This window comes from Callospermophilus lateralis, unplaced genomic scaffold (genome assembly GCF_048772815.1).
Source record: "Callospermophilus lateralis isolate mCalLat2 unplaced genomic scaffold, mCalLat2.hap1 Scaffold_139, whole genome shotgun sequence".
NCBI lineage: Eukaryota > Metazoa > Chordata > Mammalia > Rodentia > Sciuridae > Callospermophilus > Callospermophilus lateralis.
Window position 1 is genome coordinate 2,609,364 of NW_027512543.1, and position 16,650 is coordinate 2,626,013.

The following is a 16,650-nucleotide window of genomic DNA, read 5'->3' on the forward strand; positions in this document are numbered from 1 at the left end:
AATAACATCATGAGCCCAAATACCAAAACTCAGACACTTTTGAATGAGTGTTTAACTTCCAGTATTTACTCACCCACAACTGATACCCACCCATTGCCCATGCCTGTGCTTTTCATGTCTTCAATGCCAGAATTAATGCACTGCAGAAATCTGACTACAGATATCCCTTTGCCTCATTTAAACTCCAGGTGCTTAACTACATCATTCTCAGTAGATTTGCTCATCAAACAGAAATTTTCAGTTTCAGGGTTGTCAGGATTTTATCCAAGTCTAATATACTCACGTGCCTCCTCTTTCTCTTTTCTATGTATTGAAAACTATGATTGAGCATTTGAACTAACCTGTCAACAATATCTTGCATTCTCTTCAAGCTTTATTATTTATCTGCAGCTTTTCTACAGAATTGCACACATGGGTATTTTGAATCAACAATTTTCTTTTTTTTTCACTGAAATCCCCCAAGTTACTGAATGCTACCCTGCAGATATATTAGAACTAAACCAACATATAGATCAGCACCAATAAAATTGCCAAGTACTATAATTATAATCTTAACTGACCCCAGTAGTTATTTTACTTATTTTTATTTTTCTCCCTCTTTCATTCCTTTCAACTATGCCAGAAATATACCTCACCTCTCAAGCCATTTCAATCTCCATTAATTTTACTTTTAATAAACAACCTCAAAATCATAGTCTCTTTGATGTTCCTTACATTTTAACTTAATTAATCTGTATTGTTTCCACCCTTACTCCATTACTCATTTGAAAAGAAAATAGAAAAATGTGATCTGTCTCATACATGATTCATTTACCAGAGCCTTTTATATCAAAATCTTCCACCACCACCCCACATAGCTTTGTTCTATCAGTCCGGTTCCCTAGCTAGTTGTTTCTTTTGCAACCTATAAGCACATGTAATTATCTATTTCATTGTCAAAAATGTCTCTCCTAACCATGTATCCTGAACAAGCTTTTTGCCTCCTCAGACAAATACCTAAGAAAAAATCAAGCATGTTTGTTAATGCTACTGTCTCTCCTTATTTTCATTCATTTAACTCTGGTCATTCTGCTTCTATCGCTAGTACCTTCCCAAAACAGCATTTTTAAATTTGGTATGTTATAATTATACAAAATAGTGGGATTCATCATGACATAGCAGTGTATGCTCATAACATAATTTGGTAATTTTATTGTCCATTTCTTCCCCTTATCTTCATATCCCCCGCAAAGGCCTCCCTTCTGTTTCCAAGCAACACTTTCAAAGGATACTAGAGATGTCCTGATTTCCATAGCCTATGAACATTTTCATCCTAATGCTTCTGGCCATTGCTAACTGCATTGGCTATCTATTCACAAGCTTCTGCATGTTCCTTATAGTTTTCACTTTTGTCATTCTTTTCTAGTCTTCCTGGTACTCCTCCAATAAATTGTATTCTGTCACTTAAAAAAATACACTGTGCCATCTGCATGAATGCCCTTTTCTCCCATGATCCAGTTATCACCTGCTCTGCTTCCTCTTCCTTCTCTTCTCTCGTGATTTTAACAATCTATATTGGCTGCTGTTGAATTTATATTCCACAGCCTGTCTTACCCTATTTTTGGATGTATAGGATTAAAAGAATTTAACACAGTAGTTAAAAGAGAATATTGTTCAGTCAGATTGCCCAGGCCTACGTACCAACTCTACTACTTAGTAGCTGTGCAATTTGCAGCAAGTTACTCAACATTCATGAGGCTCTATTTCCTCGTATTTAAAATGGAGGCAACAGTAGTATCTATTCTGATATTTAATATAAATCCAATGCTTAGAGTAGTAACCAATGAAGGACATTTGAGTGTGACTTTAAGTGGAACCAGTTCTCCCCCTTTTCATTCTTGCAGTTTTCAAGAATAAACAATAAAATGTGCTGAGAATGCAGCATCCTGAGATAGGAAGGGACTGGCTAGAGAAGCCCAGGCTTTGCTTCTGTCTCCTTCTCAGAAGCACAGTGCCTTTCAGTGCATTAGCCTAGCATGTTGCTTTCCCCTGAGGGATGTAACAGGAAGCCTGCTGCCTGTTAGGGTCTCTGGGCTGTGATGAAAGTAGGCCATGTGCAGTGAAGGCTCCATCCCTGTTGGGCAGCTTTCCTGAGACTTGCAGGACCATTCTGGATTTTCATTATGCCTTACCTGTGAGCAATAAACCTATTCCATGTAACTTTCGACATGTGTCAGCGTTCTTGCTCTGCCTCAGTAGATTTTAAAAGTTGATAACTAGTTCACAACCTGCCTTAGAATGTGCTGGGAATGCAGCACATTGAAAGGGTCATAAACAAAAGCTGACCCTAGTAAAATCATTTCCAGACATATATGCCTAAATGTGTCTCAGTTGCCTCAAATCAAAAATGTTCAAATCTCAATCTCTTTCCTTCTTAACCATCATTTACACATTCATAGCCTTGATCTCTAGTTCATTCCACTTTTATTCAATTTCTTTATTCACTGCTCTCATGTCATAAATACTTCTTGGATCTGTGTTCATTACCCATGCCTTTTCTAACATGTCCTTCCCTTTCTGGTCAGTAATATCAGCATTTCTCAAGAATTTTTTGTTTTTGTTTTACTCAGCTTTTTCACTGCTGTGGCTAAGACCCGACCAGAACAATGTACAGGAGGAAGATTTATTTGGGGGCTTAAGGTTTCAGAGGTTTCAACCCACAGATAGCTGGTTCTATTCCTGGAGGCTTAAGATGAGGCAGAACATCATGGAGGAAGACTATTGTGGAGGAAAGTGTCTCATATGATGGTCAAGAAGGAGAGAGAGAGAGAGAGAGAGAGATCTCACTTGCCAGATACAAAATATGAAACACCAAATGCCCACTTCCTCCACCAAACCCTACCTACTAGCAGGTACCACTCAGTTAATCCCTTTCAGGGATTAATGCACCAATTGAGATAAGGCTTTCATAACCCAATCATTTCTCCTCTGCATCTTCTCACATTGCCTTACACATGAGGCTTTGGAGGACACCTCGCATCTAAACCTTAAGATTGTCCTAGGCCGCCTTTTGTCCTCCTTCTGAACTCCAGTAAATTTCAACTTCATATACAGCTTGAATCATTTTATTTATACTGAAATTTTCCAAATTTCTCTTTTAAGCCCATTCTGTTCTTCTGAGCACCAGAATTTATATGTCCACCTACCTACTTGACATCATGATTTAGATATCTTCAAGGCATCTCAAGTTTCTATATTTAATCTGGTTCTTCCTACAGTCTCCTTGTCAATGACTGGCACCAACATTTATCTATTTCCACAAGATGAATGCTTGTGCATCGTTCTTGACACATTCTTTTTAAACTACTACAACTTCCCCAAAATCAAATTCATGACCAAAGCACCATCATTTTTCCTGCTACATACTAAGTATCTCTTGAATCTATGTCTGTCCATCTCCATTCCTGTAACTAGACCAAGCTACCATCCTCCTTCAGCCAGACCTCTTGGATAACTTTGTAAACTTTTTCTTCTGTTCACACTTTCATTTTTCCAAGCCATTTGTCTTAAGTGGGCTGCCAGGGTTAGCTGAAGTCCAAGGTATTTGAAACAAATGGTAACTCTCCAAAATAGAACTTATTTCAGATTTTTACTCTTAGTAATAACCCTCTGATGGTTTGATATTGGTTAGGTCTTAAGAACAAAGTTCTAGGGGCTGGGTTGTGGCTCAGCAGTAGAGCGCTTGCTTAGCACATGTGAGACCCTGGGTTCGATCCTTAGCACTGAATAAAAATAAATAAATAAAACAAAGGTATTGGGTCCAACTACAACTAAAAAAAATATTTAAAAAAAGAACAAAGTTCTAGATATGATGCCCAAAAGATGATGTTCTTTGGCCTATACGTTACTCTTCAGGCTCAGTTTGCCTCTAGCTACATTTGTTCCTTCCATTCACGTTACCTTCTCTATTATATCCTTAGGAACCCTTATCACAACACATCATTTGTATCATGTCTATTCCAACTGTAATGCAAATACTTCTCATTCAATACATTGTGTCAGGCATCTCTTATGCATCACTTCATTTCTCATGGTCCACTGCAGTGGCCACATCAACACGTCTTGATCAGTTTGCCATAGGTGTGTCTGATAGAACTTAGCCTTGTCCTGGTATCTCTTAATTTCTGTTTAGGATTTTCTCTGATGCCAGTCCAGTATTTGAAGACTTGGGGAAAATTTTGAGATGTATTTTGGAATGTTATGGGAGTATTACATATTAGTTGCCTCTGTTAAGTCTTCTCTCTGAAAGGCCTGGTGGAGAATCATTCCTTAGTTCTTCTAGTTTTTGGTGTTTGCCAGCAGTCATCTACATTCTTTGCAGTATAGAACCATCTTTCCTATCATGGTCCATGTTTTACTTGCCCATGTTTTTCCCTCTGTGCTTGTCTGTTTTTCTGTTTAAATTTCCCATTTTTATAAGGCCACCAGTTATGTTGGGTTAGGGTATACTCAATTGACTCTTTTTAATTTGATTACGTTTATAAAGACCCTAGGTCCAAATGAGGTCACATTCTGAGGTACTAGGAATGGGGACTTCAACACCTCTTTTTTGAAGGACACAATTTAAACATAGCAAAGTCACAGGACTAACTTGGCCGAAGAACCCTAGTTTGCCACTTCTTGATTTGTGTGATTACTCTGTTAAAAATCTTCCCTCACTATTCTGTATGAATCATGAGAGCAGAGAATATGTTTGAGTTTCTTAACTTTGTAATTTTAGGAGGTAGGCTATTGCTTGATGTGAAGGAAGTGCTCAAAAAATTAACACGACACACCATTCAGTCCCCCGAAACTCAAAATAGATGATTGCTAAAGGACCCTCGGTGTTCTCCTTAAATTCCAGTTTCTCTAAAACTCCTCCTCCATATAAAAGATAAAGTTACCTATCTTTAGTGGCAAATTAACAAATTTCAATTATTCTTTTTATCTGTAAAGGTTAATTCTAAAATTCTTAAAGTCATATATGAAGTTTTTCATTTTTTTGAATATTTGGCCACCAATTGAGCTTCTTCTTCCCTCATTATCTGACATCTTTAATGTGACAATATTATGATACTTGAAGTTGATGAAATATCCCAATCTGTTTTATATTTTTAAGCTTTTGGATTAGATTGCTGTCCTGGCCTAGAGTTCCTGACTTAATCCCCTTATCCAATCACCAATAACAATGGAGAGTCAACAACTATGATACTTTATATCCCAAGATTTTCTCCAGTTTTCTAAACATAGTTTAGGTTAACTTTAGTGTTCTCATAAATACTTAATAAATATTTATCACCATACATACCACAAAGTTTTAAAAATCATTTCTTTTTATTTGTATATTCACAAATTCCTTAGGATATTCTTTTTAGAATACAGGTGTTATTTATCTGTTTTCTCTGGTTATAATTCTTGACACATGGTGAGCATGTTTAGTAAGCATTTACTGAGTAAATAAATAAGTTAATGAATGAGGAAAAAGTATTTTAAGTCTATAAACACTTTCAGAACCTCCCATGATGTTCACATGACTACCTGAAGTGAGGACAGAGCATTAAAATAAAGATATATTTTCTGACTTTTTTCAATGTGATATTCAAAATTACTTCGGTTTAACTAGAGTACTTGGGTAAAGACCTCAGACGCAGAGATCCCAATGGACTGGGCTTGGCCATCTGTCCCAGTGTAGTAATCAAAGAGATGAGCAGTGGTAAGGGGCAAGAAAGGAACTTTAATCTGAGTGGCCATGCCAGGAAGAAACAGTGACCAAAGATCTGTCTTCAAAGGACTGAGAGAAATTTTGAGGTTCTATAGAAAAGGTAAACAAAGGAGGGGGAAACAAAATGTTGGGTGATTGCACAGTTGGCAGAGTAGGTCATCTTGGGTCAGGCTTTGGCAGGGTTGAATTTTATCTCAGACCAAGTCTGAAAAGCTTGGTGAAGGTCATCATTGCCTGAGGGGGAAATTCAATTCCCATCCTGAGATGCTTGCTCCTATTTAGAGGGGAAGCCTCAGTTCTCCTATGGGCAATTGCTCCTGCTTAAGGGACAGTTCTATTCTGGGGCAGTCTGCTCTGTGTAGCCCTTCATCACCTGGCAGTAGTTTTGTTCCCTTGTCATAATAAATATGCTTATCAACCAAGCCTCTTATTCCGGGAATCTGAGGTAATGACCAAAGGAAAGGGTTCAGAAAGAAAAAAAGTTAAAAGAGGCAAATGGATTTGAAGGGGGACAAAATAGGTTGGTTGGGTCAGTGACTGGGCTGTTCTTCACTTTTTCCTACAAACCCCTTCTTACGTGGCTGGTCAATAGCAATAAAATAAAAGAAGCAACTTACCCAAAATAGAAAGACCAGGGTAAAGAGAATACATGGATAAGTAAAATAAGGTATGCTAATGACACACCTTCAAAATTTTTAAATGGACACCATTTCTCAACTCTTTCTCATGCTTGTTAACTTCTGAGATAATGCTCTTGGTCTCTGATCTACAGTAATAGAAATAAACAACATTGAGACAACTAACAAAAAGACATTTAAGCGTTCCTAATTTCCAAAGAATTGATTCTCATACTCCCTAGAGAATATAAAGGAGTATTCTTAGGGATAAATACAAAATGACAAGGTTGGAAACTTAAGTAAAAAGAAAAGCAATGGGATTTGGACAACTCAGGCATGTTCCCCCATCAGTTTGCATTTTGTTTTACATATAGTGATATTTTTAACAATTTCAACATTAAAATAGAAAAACCACTGACCAATATGTCAAGACGTAATCATGAAACAGAGAGGAAATTCAGTGTTATACAAAGCAGAAAGAAATATGCTGAAAGGACCTCATTTTGAAGTTAGTATGCAGTCTTGAAAGGAAGAATATAAAAGCAGATCTTTTGCAAAGGAAATACATTTATTAGGGAAGAAAATACTTCACTTACAATATAAATACATTTTCATCCAGCCAATAAAGATACTTTGGATAAATGGAAGAAAAACAAATGCCAAGGTCACATTTTCTTCTTAGGAAATTCACTTTTTTCAACAATGGGAGTGGGGGTGGGGTTAAAGATCAAGTTTAAACGTCTAACACTGTCCAAAGTATACAATTTTATATGCCAAAAATAAAGCCTTTATAGAACATTTTCTTTATAGTTATTTGACTGTTCTACAAAAGAAACAAGTATTTGGTTGGCTCTTTATGTTCTTTTATAATAACCTGGGAAATTGTTCAGAGATAAAAATGATGAAAGCATCTAAAGCCCAGAAAACATTATTTTTAAATAGTTTATGCATCAGTTTCTACATAGCCATTCAAATGTTCCTTTGCCAACATAATCTGTTACCCACATGCAGAGACTTGTAATAAGAATCCTCATGACCATTCTTCAAAATTAAAAATTAATTTATGTGTTGCATACATTAGAAACATTGTATTAATATATATTTTACAAAATTGGATTAGAATATCATTTAACTTTACTCATGTAAGTAAAATTAAACAGAATCTTGACTTTCAATTTCCCATGGCTATGTTTACCATTTGTTTTGGCATATTTTTAGTTATGCTACAACTAGTTGCTAAATTGCTAGATGTTGAAGTCACAGGACATCAGTGATGGCATTACTGTCTGATCTGCTTCATCTGCCTACATTACCAAAGCAAATATTAATAAAGTTTAAAGTGACCGAGTGCTTGCCTAATATGTGTAAGTTTATGAGTTCAAATCTCCGTCCCACAAAAAGCAAATATATAAAAATTTAGATTGTATGTAGCTTTCATCAGTTCTATAAATTTGTTGTTTGGGATATGTTTTATTTGTCAAAAGCTCATGTGTAAGACAATGCAAGAATTTTCAGAGGTGAAATTAATAGATTATGAGAGGTACAACCTAATCAATGGATTAATCCACTAATTTGGATTAACTTGAAATAACTCTGGGCAGGTAGGTTGTGGCTGGGAAAGTAGGTCACTAGAGGTGTTTTTTTGGAGTTCATATTTTGTCTCTCTCCCTCTCTCCCTTTCCTCTTCCTGGTTGCCATGTTCTGAAATGCTTTCCTCTCCCATGGCATATGCCATCATATTTTGCCTTACTGTGAGTCTAAAGCTATGGAGTAGGCTAATCATGAAATGAAATTCTGAAATTATGACCCAAAATAAACTTTTTTTTTCTCTGTGTTGCTTTTGTCAGGTATTTTAGTCACAGCAATGATAAAGCTGACTAAAAGTTCATATAAATGGTAATTGGTTATATATATATATATATGTTGGAAATGCTAATGTTATAAATGTATACCCATACACATTTTCACTTGAAATTTTTAGCAAAACATGAGATGATGAAGGGTGATATAGATAACACAACTTGTAATAGTGTGTAGTTCAGAAACTTAAAAAGCTAACATGGCATTAGATTGGAAAGTTGAGCTAACTTCTACATAAGGGAGGTGAAAATACTTGGCTTCTGAGTAGAAAGTGTTGAGTCCAATTCCAAGAAACATCTATAAGAAGAAAACAAAGAAAATTTAGAACACCAAGAAGAGAAATACCAAAGTGTAAAAAGAAGTCACAATCTTGTTTCTTCAGAAGAAATAAAAATATTAATCTGGCTGGGTTTGGTGGCACATGCATGTAATTCCAGTGGCTCAGAGGCTGAGGTAGGAGGATCAAGAGTTTAAAGCTAGACTCAGCAAAAGCGAGGCACTAAGTAACTCAGTGAGACCCTGTCTCTAAATAAAATACAAAAGAGGGCTGGGGATGTGGCTCAGTGGCCCAGTGAGTGAATGCCCCTGAGTTCATTCCCCAGTACCAAAAAAAAAAATTGATCTGAATAATGAGACATAAAATTATTCTCAAATATTGAAAATACATTAATGGACTTCAGATTAAATATATTCTTTATAGTTGGAGGTGGTGGAACCAGGACCAATAGAAAAAAAATTTAGGATAACTTAGCTTCAGTCATTCATTTTTGAATATTTATATTCTAAATAAATTAGAGGATAGCTGTGGGGTTAATGGGATAATTTATGGATAAAATGAATTGCAGTACTGGATCATTCCAAAGAATTATTCCCAAATGTTTAGGAGGATTAGAGTAAATTATACAAGTAAAGTTGTTTAACAACATAGTACTGTATGGTTTAAATGCATAGTAATGATTCAATAAATGTTTTTCGTTATTAATACTACTAGTATTAGTAGCAGCAGTTGGAAAAATAAAATACTGCAATTCAGAAATTCTATGATTTACACATTGACAAAAGGGAGTAAATTTAACACTGTGACACAATCTAAACATCATGAACAGACATGATTTTTCTCATTTATTATAACATTAAGTTTGAAAAAAAGCTTAATTTTTTATGTAGTATATTTGCTTAAAATTTGCAGACTTTAGGGCACTGGAATACATAAAATAAATACATGAGGACTTATTTCTGACAGTATATAATGTCACAAATCATAAAATTAGTGGAAAAGGCTGTCATTATACAAATATAATTGAAAGCAAATATGGTTCTAAAGTGCTTCCATTCTTGACATGCGTTTTCAAAATGTCTTAAAAGATCGGGCTTCAGAACTTTCCTTCATAGATCGGAAGCAGTAAAATTTTGACTGGAGGTATTGATACTTCAGAATCTTTTGTGTTTAGAATGTCAAGGATAAAGTTGAAAATGCTCGTCTGTGGATTCTGACACATATCCATTCCCCCTACTTACTGGTGAGAATAATTTATCTAAATACTAATAAAATCAGAAAAAATATCTTTCCAGTCTCCAGAAGAAAAGTAGAATTAAGAACTGAATTCATTACAAATTGTTTTATATGAATTTCTGACTTAGAACAATTAAAACTTCTGCTTTTACAATTCATATTGTTAGAACATTTTCTTTTTTCCTTTTTTTTTTCCATGTGGTGCTGGGGATTGAACACAGGACCTTGTGCACGTGAGGTGAACACTCTACCAAGTAAGCAATCTCCCCAGTCCCAGGAACATTGTTTTTTTATGTTTATTTGACAGGGAAAGGAAAACCAAGAGTGATTATTCGCATCATGCTCAGCACTGTGCTTTGTGTGTCCAACTGTCGCAATATTACATGCAGATTCTGTTCTTTAGGAGGTAGATAGCACTGTCCCCATTCTACAGATGAATATACAGATTCTCAGTGATTGATTCTCCTAAGACCTTACACTTAACATATAGCAGATTGGTATCCAAGCCTGGGTCAGCCTGGCTATACAGCTAACTTCACAACACCTGCCTCCTCAGCATATATGGAATTCAAAAGAAACAGAATTCAAAAGAAACAGATTTCAAGTGTGTTTTTAAAATAACTTCATAGAACTTATAAAAGTCTGAATTGCAGAACAAAATTCATTAGCACTAGTGTTATTTCACGGAAATCTTCCAAAAGAATTGATGTGTCTTTTAAGATAATCATTCACAGTGAATTTTTATGGAGAAGATAGTTCCCATTGTTTTTGAATTTATAACAGAAGCTCTTCATGGTTTCGTAAGTTGGAGTCCCTGTCAGGTTACTCAAGAAATTAAGCAAATGACAAATAATTATAAACAAAGGTCAATATTGTCCTAGAATTTTCACTGAATGTAAAATAATCTTAATCCAAGGAACGGTACTAATTAGCAGATAAGAGTTTCATTAAATGAATATGTCATTTCATGATGCTGCAATTGGGCATTGATCACTGTTAGCTTTACAGGTTCTCCTCTCACCTAGAAATTCTGACACCACATTTATCACTTGCTCTATTTTTAGAATTTCAATGAGCATATCACCAAGCCTTACCTCATTAACTTAGGTTCTGAGAAAACATTATTTACAGAGATAATAGTAGGCTAAAATAGTCACTACTTCCAAATTTGTTAGGAAATAATACCTGAAAATCAAGCTAACATGTTGTCTTTATAGAGGGCAAGTTTGATTTTAACAGGTAAGAACTTTCTACATTTGTTTTTCTAGAATTAATCCATCTTAATTCATTTTATACACACAGACACACACACACACACACATATGTTTATTCAAGGACCAATGAAATACTTATCTAATTTTATTCTCCTATGAATCAAAATCATTTAAAGTAATATATATTTTCTGTACTTTTAGATAAATAGTTATTACTATTCCTAAGGTCTGTGCTATTTTAAATATTTAAAATATTTTTGTCTGACTTTATTTAGCTACAATAATATGGATTATAACATAACTGCATTATATTTTTTAGACTTTCAGGTATAAAAATCATTGACTTGATGCACTCCTTCCACAAATGCTACAAAAATAGTAGAAAATTAAAAATAATAGTACAGACTCATAGAGACAATGAAAGAGAAAAGGGTAATAGAAAGTATAGAATATTGTCAGTGTTCTTGTTGAAAAGCAGGTTAATTGCAATGATGACTGATAGGGCAGGTCAGAGGATACTGCAGAAGCAAGAGGATGAATGAAAATCAGTTTGATCATCCGCAGGAGTAAGACCAAATCTGATACCCTCAAGACAGTGGTATGATGGCACATAATTATAAGTAGCAGTTATTATACTCAAGATTCTTTTCTTGAGACAGACTCAAAGATACACACCTTCCATCTGAGCTACTTAGGAAGCTGAGGCAAGAAGACCACAAGTTCAAAGCCAACCTGGGAACTTAGCAAGACCTGGTTTCAAAAGAAAATAAAAAGGGCTGGGATATAGCTCAGAGTCAGAAGCCTCCTGGATTTATTCTCAAGTAAAAAAAGAAAACAAACAAATAAACAAGCAAACATAACTTTTCTTGTGACCCTTCAGCCACAGAATTATCTCTTTTTCCCAGAAGGCTAAATTTTTCACTATAAAGATAGATTCACAAGAGAAAACATGAAGTCTATGACATAATCCAGAGCTAGAAGTGGTGTTGAGGGGGCCAGAGGATGGTGGGAATCTACCAAACACAAAGGGATTCATGAAAGTATGGAAATTAAGTCCTGAGATTCTCAAGTCTACTCTTCTGGATTGCCACAAAGTACTACCTTCCCAATTCATAATTTCCCATCACAAAATTAAAGGACTTTTCTCTGGGAAAAATAACTAACTAGAGAAAAACAGTAATTAGGTATAAAGAACTGTTAAGACCCGCAGGGAGTCAGTCTGGTCCTGAACCTGACACTTTTTAGGAAAGAGGTACATAAGCAAGATCTACTTGTATTTTCAGTGATCCGTTGCTTCCTAATATGTGAGTCTAAATATGAATGAACGCTTAACGATCATCAAAGTGGAGGAATGCCTCCACCAGGAAAGGCAGAGGATGCAGAAAATACAAAGTAATGAAGGAAACAGTGAGAAAGAAATCAGTGGAAGGAGAAAAACATTTTAAAGACTTATCAGTATCCTCAGAGAACTAGAAGGAGTGAAGTATCTATTAAGAGCAGAGTGTTTTAAAAAGAAATATTGAGAAAATAAGAAAAAGCCTATAGATATGAAATATAACATGGCAGAAATAACTCTAGATCCAGTGGAGAAAGTGAAATATAAAGTTGAAAATTCTCCCAGAAAATGAAATTAAAAAAAAAAAGAAAACTGAAAGGAAAATAAAGAATAAATCCAGAAGGTCTAATGTTAAAACTCAGGCTTCTAGAGGGAGAAAACCAAGGAAGAAAAATTATTAAAGGAGTAATGTAAAAAAAATGGTTTTGAAAATCATCATCTTTCAAATAGTAGCAATCAACGTATTTTAGTCAGTTTCTCATTGCTGTGACCAAAAGACATAACAAGAACAATTTTAGAAGAGGAACAAAGGGAATTTTCAAAATGGTAAAAGGGCATCTCAGAGCAATAGGGATAACATCTCTGCAGCAGGTTAAGAGTCATTAATCAAGACTGGAATAAAACTGAGTGCAGCAGAAGGAATATCACTACACCTGATTAAATATTGTTGAGTAAAGACCACTTCTCACCTTAATTACTTTTAAAAATACATATATTTCTTCTTACATGGTTATGCACCAGTTGAGCAGTTCTGCATATCTGATAAATTTGGTCAGACTTGCTCATGCATGCAGTCACCCAGTAGTAGACTGGGATCTGACAGCTATTATGATCTTGTACAGCCCACAAAGCTCTCCCAATGAATGGAAGAAAAAATACACAAGTATTCATTCAAGCTATTTCTGGTATCAAGTTTGCTCTCCTCCTCCTGGCTAGTGCAAAATCATATGGCCAAGCTCAGAGTAAGTGTGAGAGAGTTCAATCAAAGGGGAGAGATGTGGAAACTTGAGCCAATTCATGCAAAATTGCTGAGAAAACTATGGGAGGGAATGATAGCTTTTTTAACTGACAGGTCAAGAGGAGTTTTGCAGTTCTATGTGAAAGCAGAGGTATAAATTCCTAATTAACACAGAATATCAAGCACAAAAACACATTTAACAAAAATTAAAAACAGAAAAAATAAAGCATGGTAAGATTAAAAAAAACAATCATTGTATTTTATGTGGCTTGCTTGTGAACAATATTTACAAAATCAAAATAATGTAGTAACCCTATATTGATCTAAACTAATATATATAAGTGTATTGGAAGGATACAGAAAATGAAGCATGTGTGGGGAGGAAGTGGCAGTGGGGTGGGGATCATCAGTTCTAAAAATAGCAAATCCATAATAATGTCAAGACCTGAAAATAATCAAGAACCAATATAAGCATGTGGTTAAAAAATCCCAAAAATCCTCTGGAGAATTAAGAGATGTGAAGAGCAGATGCTGAGTCTTTTATAAGCCTTACAATGTCATTTTAGTTGTAAATAAAATTTACAAATAAGACAAAAAGAAACCAAAGAAATAATAATGTGTTTGTTCATAAAGAACAATCTACAAAGGTTCATGCAGATAATGACCTTGAGTTTCCTTATCTTCATTGTTTTTCTAAGGAAAAAATGCAGTGTGAGAAAAAGTAATGAATCTCTATTATTTTTTTTAATTTTAAAATCCCAGATGCATGACTCTAATCAATTTCATTACTCCTTCTCACCATCACCATCACTGTCTCAAGAGACACATTAATGTGTCTTTAATTTTATTTTTTAAATAGTAACTTAATCTCTCTTCATCTAATGTCTTTTTTCTTTTATTCCCATGTTCTGTATGTCTGACTTCTATCAATTAAACCTCAAATTCTTCTGGTGAAATAGTTACTACTTGTATCAGAGGACCTCTGTCCTTGTGCCCTGGGTGTCTAAACCAAAATTGCTCTATTTATTTCTGGAACTAAAATAGTTTCCAGAAGGACTAAAGAGTGATCTAAGCACCTCAGGCTGGAAGGTAATTTAGAGTTCCTTCAAACTGATGTTCTTTTAAGTATCGGTTCAACAACTATATAGTAAAGTATAGCCAGCCAGAAACATTTTATTTGTTTTTTAAAATTCTACTGAAGGGCATTATCTACTACAGGAAGAAAAGGTCCATTCCACATTTCAAGTGTGATATGAGAAGTCGCATGTGGTTATGCAAACTGGCACCATTTCTAATCCATTTCACTGATATTTCATGCTTCTATAAATTGATGCTTCGAGCAATACTCCCTGAGTGGCCCACCTAACACAGAGCTCTGGTCTCAATTATCCTACACACGAGCCTATCTACAGTGAGCAGCAAACATCAATATGATTCTTCATCCTACCCTTCGCCTCATTTTTCCATATATACAGTTTACAAGTCTTTGGGGATGTTTCATCACTATTCTTGCTTTTTCTAGACTGATGATATAGAATACAAACAATTTCTTCTGGCTAAAGAGAAAGCAGACATTTCCGGTTTAATCAGCTACCTCTTCTCCCCCATCACCATCACCGTCTCAGGAGACACATTGGTCTATGTCTCAATGCCAAGAAAGATTTTAACCAGGCAGAATCAGTGAGTAGAGGAAACCCATGATAAGGGCTGAAGGTGGGGGAGGAAAGTCTCAGCCAAGGGTAAATTAAATCAATCTGCATGAAAAGAGCAGGATTTAGATGTCTAGAGATGGGCAGAGTTGAAGCATAGGAGAAAAATACTAGAGAGGGTGGTTTTGTTTTTGTGGTTGCTTCAGTTTACAGTGTTGGCAAACCCACGGCCAAGTGCATGCTAGGTGAGAGTTCTACCACTAATCTAACCACACCCCCCATCCGTCCCTGGTGGGAGAATTTTGAGAGGCTCTTTGATGCACAGTCCGATGCACAGTGTGGGTATGCTAGAAAATGGGGAAGGGAAAAAAATTGGAGAAAGTGGGGCTTGGACCTGGGGCTGGCTCAGTAGCAGAGTCCATGCCTAGCATGGGTGAGGCACTGGGTTCCATCCTTAGTACCACATACAAAAATAGGCAAATAAAGGTATGCTGTCCATCTACATCCACAAAGATTTTTTTTTAAAGGAGAATGCATGAATTTCACTTTCTTTCATTAAACTAATCCAGGAGGGGACAAAATATTCCTGTTTAATTATTTTTAGCCTCTCTGAACTGTGCTTCTCTAAATTCTGTTCTGTTCCAGAATTGAGCTTCAAGATCACAATCAAGTCACAATAGGAACAGACCTGCATCACAAGCTATTCCATGACATAGAAGAAACACAGTTATGTCTTTCCACAAAGTCAGAATTGACTGAATAACAATAAATTCACAGACTGCACCACTTCCACTGGTGGAAGTTCATGGGTCACCTGATAGCCATAGGCCTGATCACAGGTGATTATAATCCAGTCTTAACTACTAATATCTGTAACACTTAAGTCAACTTTACACAAAAATATATACACATATATATTATATATATATATATATATATATATATATATATATATATATATATATATTATATATATGTCTGTATATATGTACATATTATGATTACATTGGATTACATATAATATTATAATTATTTCATTATATTATTAAATCATTGTATCATAATTTATGCATATTTATACATACATATATATACTATGTGTGTGTGTGTATATATATATATATATATATATATATATATATGCACTTATTCACATACTTCAAACAAATACATACACACATTTACAGAAAGGCTAAGAAAGCTAAAGTGGTCACAGAGCTGTAGGAGACTGAATTGAGAACATATAGAGAAAGCAAATACAAATGCAAAGAGTACTTGTAGATGATGAGGTGAAATCATGGATTAGGAACCAGCCTAAGAACTTGTTCAGTGCACAGAACTTTCAAAGTACAGGAATTTATTCTAGGCCAGAGTCCAGATGGATGGCAATTTCAGAGTGTCAGCTTTCAGTGGGTCCCAGTAGTCTGTGGAAGCCTGAGGAGAATGATTCAAAAGATTGCCCATGTTTCTTGGGCAAGGCTCCTGCAGAGCTACCAGATGATAGAATCAAGGTGCCACCATGTCCAGTCTGAAGGTTTTCTTCCTTTTATGGGCCTTGGGTAAGGGGCTTGATTGATTTACTGATCTGGTGTGTCCAGCAAGCTAATGGACTTGTTTTTTTCCAACATAAGTTCAATACACTCATGCATCTACATGCTTCTGATTAATTCACAGATGGTCATTTTTATTAGCACAATTGATTTATCAGTTTGTGCTTCATGGCTGTGCTAGACATGTGGTGGTGGTTTACTTGTACAAATAAG